Source organism: Manis pentadactyla, chromosome 16, assembly GCF_030020395.1.
Source record: "Manis pentadactyla isolate mManPen7 chromosome 16, mManPen7.hap1, whole genome shotgun sequence".
Lineage (NCBI taxonomy): Eukaryota > Metazoa > Chordata > Mammalia > Pholidota > Manidae > Manis > Manis pentadactyla.
In genome coordinates this window covers 47,977,286-47,994,327 of record NC_080034.1, presented here as the reverse complement: position 1 = coordinate 47,994,327, position 17,042 = coordinate 47,977,286, and positions in this window count along the sequence as shown.

The following is a 17,042-nucleotide window of genomic DNA, read 5'->3' as shown; positions in this document are numbered from 1 at the left end:
GGGATGTGAACAGCCCCCAGGAATGGGTTGTTTTAATTTGTCTGAATTCTCTCAGACTGTTCAAGTTCAGTTGGACAATATCCACCATATCATAGATAAGTTTTCACAAATGCCTAAGGTGCCTAACTAGTATTCTTGGTTTCACTGGAGATGGATGGTAATTACAGGTATGCTTTGTTTATGTAAGTATACTCCTATTATGTTAATGTGTGTGCACAATTTAATTAGTAGTTTAAAACCTATACATGCTGAAGTTACTCTACAAGAAGATATGTCAAAGAAATAATCAATCTTCCCATGTTTTCTTCCGCCTGCTACTTCTATAGCTTTTCTTCTTCCTTCCTAATTACAACCCTTAAATAGAATTCGTGCCTCATATCAAATTTACCGAGTATCATAATTCTTCCAAGTGGTAAAGATACCTCAAGACAAATGCTGGGCATAGAAGCCACAGGGCATAAATATGCAAAGAAGCAAAAAGCTAACCTTTTCAAACAATAAGGCTTCTCTCTCACGTACCAACTTTACATTTCCCTGTATGGCTCCGGAAGATGACTGGTTAGCCAGAGACGGGTAAGATTCCTCAAGGGAGGAAGAACCTAAGACAGGCACAGTCACAGGGGGGCCATCAGGTGATAAATTGGGGATCAACAGAGGTGAGGCTTAGAACCTCACCCCCCCTGTTTTGAGAGAAATCTTCTGCATACGTGGATGTTTTATTGCCCTTGTCTAGCTTGGATTAACACTTAGTCTACAGGCACACACCTGATCATCTACAGTTGCTCTCTTACAACACTAAACTATGTTTTCTACCTTTATCTTGTATCTACCTACCACTTCATCATTTTATTAAAAATAATAATAATAGAGAAATGTATCCACATATAAATCAAGTATCAAAATCAAATGTGTATTCATGTTTGAACTGTTTATAGTTCATAATGCATGAGCAAATCCAAAAGTTTTTGTGATGACTGCCCTTGTACTGTTCAACATGTAACTTATTCAGTATGTAAGAATTTGTTCTCCATTTAAGAACTTGTTCGTTATGCTTCAGAAGATTGGAGACTGACGAAAATTAGGCTTGGGGTGGATTGATGATTGTGCATTGAGCATTGACTTCCCTATACAGAATTTTATTGTTGTTAACAACCATATGATCAATAAATATGAGAGATGCCCTCAAAAAAAACACTTTGACTGGTTGACTTTCCCGATTGTTGCTGGCAATCCTTCTCTGATATTATTGCTGCTGGTAATCCTTAAGTATGGAGAACATGAAATAATTTCCCAGCAGACAGCTGGATTATTGAATCCAGGGAAGCACGGAGTGTTCATCTGGGATGCAGTGGCTGACCAGTCAGTCCACAGAGACTCGGAACTCAAGCCAGAAGCAAGAACCCGGTTGGGAGTGAAATCACCACCACCACCACCAGGTGGGAAGTAAGGACAGATCAAGGAAACAAGTTTGTAAATGCAGTTTGGATGTGTTCTATGACTGACTCTAAAAGAATAACTACAGAATAGTTCCTACCGATCTCTAAGCAGGTACTTGGCCTCCCAAGCCTCCCCCACTGCTCACCGGCTGGCTCCTTGTCATGTTGGCCTCTATGTGATGGCAGCACCTAAGAGCCGCCATGCTCCCTGCCACCCTCTATCACATCCCCTCTCTCACTGTCTTCATCATACTTACCAGCACCTAAAGCTGCTTTATTCATTTGCTTGCTTCTTTGATTGAACTTGAAGCAGAGGGCGTGCCCGTCTTTATTATTCCCTGCTGTGTCCCAAAAGCCTGCCATGCAGTGCAGCCCATGAAGAGGTAACCACTGAACAAAAAGTGATGAAACAGAAGGGAAGATGCTCTCTGGCACTCTGCTGGTCAAGAAAGATTATTTCCCATAAACGACTGTCAACGGACAGGATATGCAGGCCGACTCCTGCAGAGCCGGTCCCAGACCACACGGAGGTACTCAAGGGTGATAGCTCCTCTGGATGGATGTCCCCCTACCAACACCAAACTGACATGGACACACTGAAATGCAAAAAGTCAACTTCCTGGCTGCAAAAAAGCACTTGAGCTCAAAAGAATACTGGTCCTAAAGCAGGAAATATTTTGAGTTTATTTTTGCAACATTTCTTTTAGTACTTCAGGATGCCATGGAATCTGAGAACACTCCCCAAACAGATGTAAGAGGGATGACTCCTGACCAAACAGCAGTACAAGCCCATGGAAGTGGGAGAATGTTAATTCTTCCTAGGTCAGAAAGGACTTTCTAGGTTTCAGAACCACAGGTGAGGGGGAGAATTCTGGTGGATTCCCTGAGGGTTTAATGTCACAGACTTTCTCAATGTCATTTGGCATGGACTTAACCAGTGTGTATTCATAAAAGAATCTCATAATACTCTCGTGTTTACTTAGAACATTGCCCTAAGCATCTGTTCCTTCAAGACGAAATAAAACTGTAATGTTGAAAAGAGAACTATTCAGATGGTGGTGTAGTGGAGAAGACATCAGCTCCCTCTGTCAGCCCCACAGCCATACTTGCCTCCCACAGAACGACTCCTCTGTGAGCTACCTGGGACCCATTTGGGCAGCAGAGTCTTCCTGTCTTTCGCACTTAGTTTCCACTACAGGATCTAGCATCTTGATAACAGCAGATGTTCAATCCCATAATTTGGTGAGCAGGAGAATGGACAGAGGAATGAATTACGCAGGCAGCCAACTCAGGGGCTGCCTTAAGGAAACAGTGGCATCTAACAGAACAGGTCGTCCAGCCACCCACACCCGTGGCCCTAATACAGTGCCTCTCCAGCTTCTAGGCCCCATTCCACCTTTTGATAATGACCCAGCTCCAGATCACCACAGGAGATTCTGAGTGGAGAACTCTGGACCAGGGGCTGCAGTGGGGATCTCAGGGGATGGCACCTCCTGGAGAGATTTCTGGTTGTCACAATGGTGGGGAGGGTGCTCCTGGCATCTAGTGGGTACATATCTGGGATGTTCCTAAGCCTCCTGCAATGCTCAGGATACCCCACAGCAAAGAATAGCCAGCCCCAAAACTCAACAGTGCAGAGCTGAGAAGAGCCCTGGCTCTTTTCCCCTTGAACTGCACTCCTTTCAACTATAGTCCTTTATTTGCCTAAGGAGAAAAGAGCTATCCTAAAACAATGTCAGCCATGTCCAAGGCAGATGTTGTCACTGTGACCACTGATGGGACAAATCCAAGAACACTAATAGCAGTGTCTATTTGCACTTTTCTGTTTGCAAAAATATCTTCTAATAAATTCTCATTTACTTCTTCCAGGAATCTTGGTAGTCATTGGGGGAGTTACCACTATATTCATTTTAGAGCAAATAAGGAGATGAGATAAGTTAACCACCATCTTGATGAACTGAGGCAGATAAAGAAACAAACACAAAAACATTAAGTAACTTGTTCAAGATCATACCTGAGAAGCAGCAGCATGGAAGAGGCACCCCAACTCAGGCTTTCTCATAGCCCTGCCCCTCTTTCTTTCACAACAGAGGGCGTCTCATGGAAAAGTGATGCACCAACCAAAGTGTCTTCTTCCCATCTCCATGAGCACGTTTCCCATGAAATATTGGACAGCATCCATGTCATTTCAGAGGACACAACAGTGAGGAAGGAAGCGGGCACTAGACTGGACATCTGGGTACCAGATGAATTAAACCAACCAGGCAGTGAGTGGAGGAAAAATGTCCTGCCCTAAAATGATGACACTTCAGCCCACATTTAGGTTAATCAGGTTGATCATAAGAACACGCACAGGGAGAAGCATTTGGGTCTGATTTCTCTGACATAATGCTTGGCTGGAGACACTAGATTTTTGTTTTTAACAGGGTATTGTAGTACTTAAGATTAATGAAATAACAATGAAAATAGGAGCTATCCTTATAGGCCCTTTCTCCCAAAAGACCTGGGGAGTTAGACTTCTGAGAGTACTTTGACTCAACTAGGAGTTCTCAAAGGCTCCACAGAAACATGACATCTGCACACCAACAGCCTGCTTAGTTTAACCCTAATCCTACCAGGGACACTTACTGGATTGAGCTTGAGTAGTACAGTGAGGCACTCTGCATGTGGCTAAGAGCCAGACAACGTGGCTCTACCCCCAGGCTCTGCCACTCGCCACTGGATGACTTTGGGCAGGTCATGTACTTCTGTGCATCTTATCTAAAAAATGAGCATGAAAATAACAGCAGCCACTTCATGGGGTTGTGGTTAGGATCAGATGAGTTACCCTATGTGGTAAAGTCTCAAAACAGGCCCTGGCATACCAGAAGCTCATTAGTGATTACACTATTGGCCAGTTCAGAATATCTACTTGGGAAGTGCACAAAAAACAATGAAAAGATAGTTTCAGTTGCCTGCCTTTGTCCTCTACCCTTGTCAAACATGAAGAAGGGAGTAGGCTTTTCCTATTTTTCAATTAATTTGGAATTCTGGGGAGCTTTTCAGGTTATTCTTCAGTATGTTTACAATTCACTTGGGATGAACTGGCATCCTGGCTCAAAGGAAAGACTTCTACTATCGTCAAAATTAACGGGAACTGGGCTCCAAACCCAGTTCTGCCACATTCTAGCTACTTAATCTTAGCAAGTCTGCATTTCTCAGTCTGTACAAGAGGATTGAAACAGACTGACCTCCTAGGGCTATAGTGAGGTTTAGATTTTATAAACTGCAGGTACATGGAATGAGGCTCAAAAATAATAGATCACAACTGCCGTGTCTTTTATTTTCTCAGCATTTTTAATTGGCCAAAATACAGAAGCCTCTTTCCTTACATTCTCTGTGTAACATGCTCTGTACCCCTGAGATGGGTACAATGTTCTGCCACACAGCAGACTGGAATATACTGATGAGAGGATCCTCCTTAAGGACATGAAATATAAACAAAAACTGCTACTCCCCAAAAGCAGGAGCAACAAAAGCAAAAATAAACAAGTGGGACCACATCTAAAACTAAAAAGCTTCTTCATGGCAAAGGAAACCATCAACAAAACGAAATGGCAATCTACAGTATGGGAGAATATAATTGCAAATGATGTATCTGACAAGAGGTTAATATTCAAAATATATAAAGAACTCATACACCTCAACACCATAAAAACAAATAACCCAATTAAAATATGAGCAGAGGACCTGAATAGACACTTTTCCAAAGGAGACATACAGCTGGCCAACAGGCACATGAAAAGATGCTCCACATCACTAATCATCAAGGAAATGCATATCAAAACCACAGTGAGATACCACCTCATACCTGTCAGAATGGCTAGTATCAACAAGACAAGAAATAACAAATGTTAGCAAGGATGTGGTGAGAAGGGAACCCTTGAGCCCTGTTGGTGGAACTGTACATGAGCCACTGTAGAAAACAGTATGAAGGTTCCTTGAAAAACTAAAAATATGACCCACTAATTGCACTCCTAGGAATTTATCTGAAGAAAACAGAACAAAATAAAAAACTCATTCAAAAGAGACGTGTGCCCCTATGTTTATTTTGCAGCATTATTTCCAATAGCCAAGATATGGAAGCAACCTAAGTGTCTATCAGTGGACGAATGGATAAAGAAGATGTGATACACATATCTGCACACACACACACACACACAGGAATATTACTCAGCCACAAAAAAAGAATAAAATTGTGCCTTTTGGGACAACATGGATGGACCTAGAGGGTATTATGCTAAGTGACATAAATCAGACAGTGAAAGACAAATACCATATAATTTCACTTGTATCTGGACTCTAAAGAACAAACAAACAGATTCATAAATACAGAACAAACTGGTGGTTGCCAGAGGAGAATGGGGGTATGGGGTTAGGTAAAATAGGTGAAGGGTACTAAACAAACTTTCTGTTATAAAATGAATAACTCATGAGGATATAAAGTACACCATAGAGTATATAGTCAATAATATAATAACTTTATATGGTGATAGGTGGGAACTACACTTATTGTGGTGTGCATTTCATTAATTGTCAAATAATTTGTAGATAAATGTCAAATTGTCAAATCACTATACTCTATACCTGAAACTAATATAAAACCATATATCAACTATACTTCAATAAAAATAAAAATAAAAAATACAGTAAAAATAAAACTTGCTATACTCAGAGCAGTCAGTAGAGAATCTACATTTTTCAGTTCATAAATTTCTGTGTCCAAGGATGGCCAGCTTGGGTGGGGTTGGAAAGAAATTTGTCCAAGGCACCCTAGGGTACACAAACTGCAAATTATGTGTTTAGTTCCAAGGTCATTGTGTATTTTCATTTATAAATGTTCTTAGAAAAGCATTTCTATGCTTAGCACCTTGTAATTATTCCACTGATTCTGCAAATCAGCCATTGTCTTTTAATAGATGAGAAAATATGATGCCTAGTTCCTAGTCACACAGTAATACATGAGCAAACTAGTTAAGGCTTTTAATTTCTGGCTTCCAGAAATTTACTTTTCCTCCAGCTAATCTTGTGACTTTGAACAAGTCCTTCTGTTCTCAGCCTAAAACATCTGTACCCCAGCAGAATCCTTGGCCTGGACTGTATGCCCCTTCCAGGTTGTGCTCCTCATACCCCCTTATCCACCCTCTCCAAAGCCCCTGGCTCATCCTCTGGAGGCTCCAGTGCTCTGTATCTACTCTCTCCCTCCCTCCCTCTCTCTGCTCTCCCTCACACAAACATGTACACACACACACACACACACACACACACACACACACACACACACACCCTGTGTTATGTAATACAGCAGCCATTAGCTACAGTGGTTACTGAGTACTTAAATGTGGCAAATCCTAAATGAGATGTGACTTAAGTATAAAACACCAGACTTTGAAGACTTAGTACAAAAAAATAAGTCAAACTGTAAACCATTTTATGAATAATTATATATATTGGTTACATGTTGAAATGACAATATCCTGAATATGTTTCAGTTAAATAAAATATATTACAATTAATTTTACCTTTTTTAAAAAATGTGATTACTAGAAAGCCTTACAGTCCATTTATGGCTCACATACTTCAGTTGGATATCGCTGGATAGGTCCTGTGAAGGTGCTGTGTCTGTGTCATTTACCACTGTACATCCCCACCCCCACCCCCAACCAGCATAGCACACTTAGGGAATAGTAAATACACAATAAATATTTGCTAAATTAATGACATCTGTAAATCTGTCTATACACAGTTTCTCTATCTCTACATTTGTAGCTAGGTGGCTGTATAAGATGGTTATGCTAATAACATCAGTAAGAAATTTATTACTTTCTTTGAAAAGGTGAAAATCATGATATGAATATGACTACTTTTGCTGAAAACCCTGAAATTAATTTTGAACCCTTGGGCAATCATTTCTATTCCTAAATAAGTTATTTGGATTATAGTATAAAATATTACATATTAAATGCTGAAAGACTTGGTGATTGGGCAACTCAAGTGGAAAAAAACGGTGAAGGAACCAAAGGGAAGCTGAGATACATCCACATTTACTGGGAAGGCAAGAAAGCCCACAAACTTGTGAAAGCACCCTTACTAATCTGTTTTCATTTAAAAAGAAGGCTCATGGTGCTGAGTGATTCCAGTGCTAATGTGGACAAAACCCAAGTGTTTATCCAAGAGAGAAATAGTCTGTTTCTAAATTTGATCACTGCCCATCCACAAAAAACTCACACACAGGAACTACAAATCTGGTTACCAAAAAACTTCAGATACACAGGCCCCAAACCCACAATAGTTCTTTCATAAACAGGGTCTCCAGAACACAAACACACTGCGGGCAGGTGAAGACTCTAGCGGGCCGCGGCACTACCCCCTTGCATTTTACCTTCCTCACCTTGACTCCTAACTCTCCCTACCCCACTTATAAGTCTCCCGCTGAAAAAAAAAACAACCCCCCGCGAACAGCTGTGAGGTAACAAATTAAGAAGAACAGCCACATTGTTCTAGCCACCAGCTATGCCCACTGAGTGTGTGTGGAGGGGAGGGCGAGTGGAATACAGTGTAGAGGAGAGGCAGAAGGCCAGAAACAATCTCTGACCCAGGACGGTTCCAGAGACCCGGGAAGATGTCCTTGTCTTTACAGGTTCTGTAAGTCTTCCCTTTAAACCAGCAGTGCCAGATCACAGCATCCTTCACCTTGTGTTTTAGAGGGTATACCCCAGACAACTCTCAACTGCAAGAGTGGGATGGGCACCTTCCAGGGACGGGAACTACAGACTACCCCGCAGCCAGGGAAGGGGGCTGGGGAAACCGCAGAGCAGAGGGTGGGGACCAGAGCAAGGAGTCGGGGCAACACGGAATTTCTAGGGGGCATAATGAACCAACAGGTTGCCCTTGTTGCGGAAGTCACAAAGTCCGGGGTAGGCCAGCCCTGAGTCTGTGCACACACACCCACGCCCCCACATTTAAAACAACACGGGCGAAGGCATGTCAACTTCTCCGCCACAAAAAGAACTTATCTGTGCCCAGGAAAGAAGCAAATCTGAGGAGAAAGAGGAAATGACAGCAGAGCAGCCACCTTGCGGGACAGTTTGCTAGTGTGTGGGTGGGGCAGCTCGGGCGCCAGGCGGGGGGCGCTGGCGAGCGCAGGCCGCCGGGTAAGCAGACCGGCGAGCGCCCGCAAAGAGCGGGCCGCTTCACGGCGCAGACGCGCTGACGCGCAGGGCCGCGGCCCTGGGGACGGGGGCTCGCGTGGGGGACGGGGCCGCGCACAGAGGGGCGCATGTTACTTGTTCATCCCATTCCCCATGGCGGCGAGCCGTGAGCGCGCGGGCGGGGAGGGGCCGGGCCGGCCTGGCAGCCACGCCCCACCCCGGCTCCAGGCGCTCTCACCGCGCGGACCAGGCACCCGGCGGCCGCACCGAACTGCAGCGAACCGGCCGGGCGGGGACGGAACTCCAGCGCGCTTGCGGTCTCAGGCGGGCGGGGGTCCCGCAGGCGCCGCCCCTCTCTCCGGTCGCGCGTCACGCCCCGCTCCCAGGATCGGGCCTTTCCTCTGGGGACTCGGCGCCTGTTCCGAGCATCGCCGCCCCGCCTGGGCTGCCTGCGTGAATCAGGTGCTAACCAGAGCCTGGCCATGGTCTCCCTGCCCGAGTTTCCTGAGTGCTACAGATTAAGGCCGGGCTGGGGGATTCCTATGGCCGTGCCCCACCCACGAATACCAAGAAGGCTCGCCCGGTGGGGAAAGGTGGGCTCGGTGACTCATCTCTCGGGGGACCTGACCTCCCCAGCCTGGGGGATCAGAGGGCTTGTCTCCGACCTAATGATATGGCCTTTGCACATCTATTGGGTCCCTTTCTTCAGATGATAACCTGGCCCCAGCAGGTGCACGGGCGTGTTGATGGAATGTTTCAAGGAAGGACCCCCATCTTTGCTAAGAAACGTGATGTCGACACAGTTCTGTTTGCAGAGGACGCCTTCTAACCTGTGGCACAACTGTGAAATATTCCATCACCTTACCCAACTTTTGACTCCCTCCCTGGGTTCAGAATCCCTGAGCTAGGGGTGTCTCAGTTTCCTGTTTATATCCTCAACAGTGCCCTGCATGTAGTAGGCGCTTAGTGAATGTTTGTTAAATGAACATATGCGTTAATCTCACGGCCAGGTCACCCTGATGACCTCATTTCATTTCATCTGTTCCTCCTTGCTCACCAAGTTGCAGCCACTCTGGTTTTCTGTGCCGTCTGAACCTGCCACACCGGATCAGGCACTTGTCATGGGTGTGTTCTCTACCCAGACATGTCAGTCGTTAACTCTTTGTGAAGCTGGTTCTTTGAGGTCGCAGCCCAATGTCACCTTCTCAAAGAGGCTTTTCCAGACCACCCAGTTTAAAGCAGATCGGTCACTATTATTTCACACTGTCATATTTTTTCATATTTACTTGCCACATTTTATCTGTCTACCTAGAAAGCAACCTCCAGAGGAAAAGGACCTTGTCTGTCTCATTCACTACTGTAGCTGCATGGAACTGGGCCAGTACCTGGCACAAAATATGGGTCCAGTAAATATTTGTTGAATAAATTAATGAATTCCAAGGGGCTGAGAAAAGAGTAGTGAGGTTCTGAGGAATGCTGACAGTTTGGAAAGAACTTGCAGGCTCTATCTTACTCATTTCTCTCCTTGTATCCCTCATCTTCTGGTCAACAGTGGGTACCAGGACCCCACACATGGGAGCCCTTGCTAAGTGTGCACCCATATTGTCTCCTGCAGGTAGGATGGGACCCAGACTGGGCAGCACCCTTCCTCCCCCTTCGGGAATGTTTCTTCATGCCATCTTCACTTCCTCTTCTTCCTCCTTCCTCCCATTTACTCCCATCCTACCTCTCTGCTCCTCCCAATCATTATTTTTGCTGCCTTCCTGCTTATAGACAACACAGCATGAGCAGTGGACTGCCTGGGGAAACCCAAGACCAACTCTGTTCCTAAATCTCAGAATGATTTTGTGCAAGATGATCAACATTTCTGAACAAGTTTTTCCTCCTTAAAATGAGAGCATTGAACTGTGAGTTTTTTGAAGGTATCCAGCAATGATCTATTTCTCCTCTTTCCCTCCACACTACTTGTATGTTACTGCTTCTAGCAGTCAAATGAGCCTTCAAGAACACAATCAGTTCGTAAGTTGGTACTTGCCCATGAATGACAGATCCATACCCAATTTTTCTTCTGCCGTCCATTTGGAACATCTCCTTTCTCTTACTCACTTCTTATAAACTTTTCTAGCTCAGATCATCTGCTTAACAATCTCTCCTAGGCTTGGAACCTACCATGCCTATCTCCAGACAGGCAAAATTGGCACTCTGGCCCACATTCATTATGGTCCTAGAAGATCCACATGCCCAGAGCTCATTTCAAATCTCAAATTTTTCTTTTTGGTTAAATGAGAAAAAAAGAAACCAAAACTCAGAAGAGTCAGGTTTCTAGAACTTGTTCTGTGTGTGTGTGTTTTGTGGGGGGAGGGTGAGAATGTGAGTTGTCCATAAGAAACTGTCTTCCTGCACCCCCTCCACTCTATTCTGGAACTCAACCCCACCTCTCTCCATCATAACTAAACAAATATTAGTTTGTCACATCTTGCAATTCTGTGGCTAAAGGAAAAGGGAAAGTCTAATCCAATGTGGCAATAATCCTGGTTTCCCTTCTCTTCACTCTCCTAGTCCCAACTCAAGAGATTTTCAGGTTCAGCTATCATGCTGAACAGGTGACCTGCCCGTTTTCATGCTCCTTCCTGTCTTCCTTCTTTTCTTTCCTATAGCTCCTGATTATGGGAAGAAGAGAACTCCTAGAGGAAGCAGGCATGTTTAACATCTAAAGTAGAATCTATCCATTTTCATTCTTTCATTCATAAAATGTTTAAGGCATCATAGGCCTGGTAGAATTTTGCCCCATTTAAGATTCTTACTTCCACTTTCCTTCCTGTCGTTTTCCTGTCTCTCAGCATAGCCAACACTACAAATTTTGGCAACAACTCCCAAACAAGTAAAGCCTTCGTGTGTGCACAATAAGGATCGGTCTACCGGTCATGTGGTCCTGCTGAGTCCATACACATTTGGTTAAGTTATCAAAGCGGTTAGTGGTATATTAGTGAGCAATGCCCTTGAACTTTAACGTAGGAGTGTGTAAAAGCCCACAAGTAGAAGCTCAACCACAAGAGTCAGCCAGAGCATTAAGATTGTTACTGATAATTTCAGAGAATTGAGATAAATTTCTGCCCAAGTGAGTAGTAGTTATGTAATCTTCCTTGGCCTTTTGAACATACTGTGACCCAGAGTTTCTCACTCTTGGCACTGCTGACACCAAAGGTTGGATAATTGGGAGCAGGGGTGGGAGGGAGGATATTTAGCAGTATCACTGCCTTCTACAACTAGTTGTCAGTAGCCCCCCTTCAACTGACAACCAGGAATGTCTCCAGCCCTTGGAAAGCAAAATGTACCTCCTGCTACTATTATCTGTACAATGGAGCCACAGGGATGAGATCTGTCAGGGAAGAAATCTCTCTCTTTCTTTCTACCACTCATTCCCTCTTTCTTCCACTAGATAACCAGTTAAATCTATACTAGTAGATATTGTTTGTCCTTTGCCGAAATCTTAGGCTACACTGTTAATAAGAATAAATTATGAACAAGAAGTTAAAATGGAGAGCTCATCTAGCCAAAGCATGACTGAAAGTAAAACAAAGCTAGAACCTAATGAATTGTGGAAAGAAGAAGAAGGGTGGAGTCTAGAACTACCAAAGCAAAAGCACAAAACATCTCTGTTTCTCCAGAACTGTCCAGAAAGAGGATCTGGTCTAGTTGGGGCCCTGCAGAGCTGCATGACCATGAGATGACCCTGGTGACCTCAGCCTTTAAAAGACCACCAATTTCCAGCCCTCCAAGCTAGATGGTGAACATGGTATCCTCCTTCTGCTTGGGAAGTTTGGGAAGCTTGGATCTCAGAGCACAGGCATCTGGAGAGGATGGAGTCAGGGCAAGACAGGAGGCATGGATATTCAGGTAGGTGAGCAGGGCAGAGAGACAGGGTTGAAAATTTCTGGCTGGAGGTAAATGGACATATGCTGGCAGGCATGCAGTTGGGAGTCAATGAACATTGTCAGCATGTAGCATTCCTGGGAAGGTTGGCAGAGCACGCAAGGCCAGTGGGGGAGGAATGGAGTTATAGAGCAGAGCCTCAGGCACAGGGGAAATAAGACAAAGCCCTGGTTCCTAGAAATTGGGTGGAAGGTGACACTGTTCCTGGCCTACAGTCGTAAGACATATGTCTGTGTGTTGTCGAATCACCAAGTTTTCAAAAGTGTAAGCTTTGCAGGGGTGGGGCCAGTTGTTGTCAATTGTAGTATCATCCAGAACTTAAAATAATTCCTAGTATGTGGGGAAACATTCCGATGTTTGTTGATGAAGAAGAGAAAACACAGCCACAAGTCTGTTGCATTTGTCTGGGCGTGAAGCTCTCAAATAATTCATGCCAGATACTCCACCACACCACAGCTACCTATCTGTCCTTTTCGAGAGCGATGCAGTTTCTGTGTGGGATGGCTCTGGGATCTAGGAGTGACCAAAGTCCCATTGTCCTTTGTTTTTGGAATGGATGCAGTACACACTGGGGCAATAGAGAGGAAGGGGGAGTGGGTCCTCTGCCCTTCATTTGCAGCTGCAGCCGTAGTTGGCCGAGCCCAGGACTTCTATAGCTCCACCCTTGACAGCATGTTGTTCTTTGAGCTTTGGTTAAGAAACCATTCCTTGGAAAAGAAAAAAAAAAAAAAAAAAAAAAGAAACCATTCCTGGTTTCTGAATATCTATCTTGCAGGCTAGCTACAGTTATTTTCCTTATCAGGAATGGTTGACTTGACCAATGTACTTCCTTAGCTCTTCAAGGAAGATCTGCCTGAGACAACAAACAGGTTCCTTAAGTTTTCATAGTTGATGATCCCAGCACAGAACAGCTGCTGACATGTGAACCACTTATGTCTTTTCAGAGTCAGTAGGATAGTGGTCTTTATAATCTGTGTCTGACAGGACTGGTATAAGAGACAACTTGGGCCTTTCTTTCTCACCCTGACTCACCTGGGCACAAAGAGACACAGCCAGGAGCTGTGACCAGCTGCTTTCTATGTAGTGTTGTGCTTATAGTCTCCAAAGCTTCTTAAAACCCTATTCGGTGGCTCACAGCCTACAATCTAGTAGAGGGTGGGATGGTTCTCCAAGCGAACTGGGTTAGAGGAGCTCATCCTTTTGCATGGCCAGCCACCCTCTGGGGGCTCACTTCTGCTTCAGATTTCTACAGAGGCCGGAGACAGCCCACATGTGAAGGCTTGGGCAAGCCGGCCAAGGAAGCCCTGGCTCTGAGACATGATAGGGCAAGGACAGCAGCCTCCGAAAGCCTGCGGCCCTCTGCTGAATGTTCCTTTAGAGCTCTTCCCTAGTGAAGAGCTCTCTATTGGTTCATTCTGTTTGTTTGTTTTCACCCTTTTTGTGAAACAGAAATTGAACTGGATCTGAGGCATTACATCTTGTCTGGGTGGGGGCCTTGCAGAAGCAGGGGTTTCCTCAGAGAATGGAATGTCCCAAGAGAAATTTCACTTATTGTGAGAGGGGAAATCCATTTCATATGACAGAATGGTGTCACTATCTAACACTCTGTTGGGTTTTACATCTGTTAATATTTATCATTAATTTGATTAGTCATTCATCAACAAAACCCTGTGCATTATGAGAAAACCATCATAAATAAAGCACTACTCAGGCTCAACAACAGACCAGGGTGCCTGGATTTCTCCTTGAACCCCTTTTGGTCTGTGGAGACCACATGCCCACTCAGCCGACATCTCACCTAGAGTTCCAGCATGTTAGTCAAAAGCCTGCTTTACCATTTTCATCTGACCAGGGCATTCTCTCTATGCTGGGCTTCCCCTTCATGTCTGCACAGGTGCCCAGTGCAGAACCGCAGCTGCAGTGATGATGGGATTGCCGCATGAGGTGCCCTTGATTCACAGGGAGGGAAGGCCTATTTTTCTCTCACTCTCATGTACTCAGTAACTTCTAAAAAGGGTAAGAAAGTTGGAGACAAAGTCTGACCCGATTCAGCAATGCACAACTTGTACACTATATGACTAGAACATCTACAAACATTTTTATTTGGCTTTGTAATGACATCAATTTCTCCTCTATTCTGCTCCAAAATGCAAGGGAGTGCTTATTTTGCCTCTGTTGTAATTAAAGGGTACCTGATGGTACTTTTTCCTGGTCAAAGGCAGCTTTTTGTCTTGAAGGTGACATGAGATCTCTATCTTTGCAGACGAAAGCTTTGTGACTTTTAAATGGCAGTTCGCCCTCCTGCTTGTTGAGGTTTTGTAGGGCAGCCCAACATGTGGGCAAGATCAATGGATGAGTAGAAAGATAGACAACTGATAGATAAGACAGTGATGTGAGGACTCCTTTGCTCACTGCAATGCATTTAAAAATATTTACAACTTAAGATGAGCTTTCACTTTTAAAATCTCACTATTTTGTTGCAGCTGTAACAACCAAGCAAATGGGACAGGAAGCTCTCTGCCTTGTAGTTATTTTATTCAAGCTATGGAATGAAGCTTTTTTGCTATAAAAGTGTGTGTGGTTTTGTTTTTGTTTTTTTCCTTTTCTTGAATAATAGCAACTCTAGAACTTCAGAGTCAGTTTAAATGTTGCTTCTGATTGCTAGGATTATATAGCTGACCACCACAGGACTTGCCAAGGTACCATGTCTAACCAAGTGGTCAGCAGAATTACTTTAAACAGACTATGCTCTCTTCTAGTTATTAAGTGTAACAGTTTCACAGGGTCAGGACAATAATCTGTTAGCCCTCTTTAGCTGCTCCTAGAGAAATAGATGGTTAGTTTGCATCAGTCACATTCTCTTCTTTGTAACTTTGTAGAATTTCTTATTTCTAAGATGTTTAGTCATCACATAAAAAGAGGGGACAATTTGGTTCTCTGACTTGGTAGAAAGCATCTATTATGTGGGTGACCAACTTATTCCAGTTTGCCCAGCATTTCCCTGGTTTTAAAACTGAAAGTCCTTTAGTCCTGGGCATCCAGGACAACTGCTAATGTGTATTTCAGGAAAATACACATTAGCTTTAAATTAGAAAAAATACTTAGTTATCATTTAAACACCTTCCTCTTTATTTACCAATAGGTCCATATGTGAAATGTTGAAAAGGATCAGCTGCCTGGCATTCCTGGGCAAGGCTAGGCAGTGATCAGCTGCTGTGTGTACAGGGCAGTAACTGGTCTCTCCCCTAGAAGTTGTTGGTAGGCAGTTGATACTTTCCAGAAGGGAGATGTGGGCTGAAGAAAAATCAATGTCAGTATTTCTCCCTGGAGAAAGATACATTTTGATCTTTCCCAAAACAATTTAATAGTTGGGGTAGATTCCATTTGAGTATTTTCCCTAGAAACTATATCAGAAGAACCATGAGAACCTACTAGATTTTCCTTATAATATTACATTGAAAAGATCACAATGCTTGAAAAGTATTTATTTCAAAGGAAATAGACATTCTTATAAGAGTGGTTAGATTTTCATAAAGTAGAGGGTTTTGAGTACACAAGCACATTGGTTAATCTCTCTTTTCTGAACACCCCAGCTGCCTGCTGTCCTCTGCACAGTCACTGCTCTTCAGGTAACATGGTCCCAGTGTCCTTGTGCACATCCCATCTCTAAGCATCAAGGTGGCTTTTTTATTCATTCAGCCAACATTTATTGAAAACCTACCATGCCATAGCCTTTGTGCCAGAAGCTGAGGATGCAGAAATAAAAACACTGCCCCCTCATTTAACTTGCATTTATTTATAAGTCCATGGGAAAGAGGAACTTTTGCATAAGTAATTTCCATGCCATGTGATATAGTCTGTGTCTGTAACGAGCCTGCTCTGGGAGCTTTGAAGAGAGAACTCTTAGAGCTGCCTCAGCTGGTTGTTCTTTTCTATAGAAATAGCATCCTATGGTTCTGTATTTCTGCTATGCAAGTTATTTCCAAACATACACACTCATGTGTTTCAAGCACAATAATTTCAGTTACTTAGATCCAGGATTATAAGATTGGCCTGTCTGAGTGCCACCTTCTGGGACTCTTGCTTCATAAAGCATCATTCCCAGAAGTGTTGTAATATAGAGAATGATGCAGGTGCCTTATGGCCAGACATGATAAAGGCAGTACCAGACTGGCTCCTGCTTACAAAACAAAACTGCTTTTAGTAGCTTCTCACCTCTTAACATCCCTACCCTTAACCTTGCCCTTTATGGAATTCTCACAAGTACCATTTTCAAGGGAAGCCTTTGGATATTAGAGAACCTGCAAATAAATAAAAGCAGCACAATCATATGTATATATACAGGCTTGGGAAATACTCAGCTTTGTGGAGGGAAACCTTTTTTTCCTACATTTCTTGAGGAAAGCTGGCCTTAAGAGATAGCTGATTGGTAATGAGCTAAATCAGTAAACCAAATTTGACTATAATAAAGAAAAGTGACTTG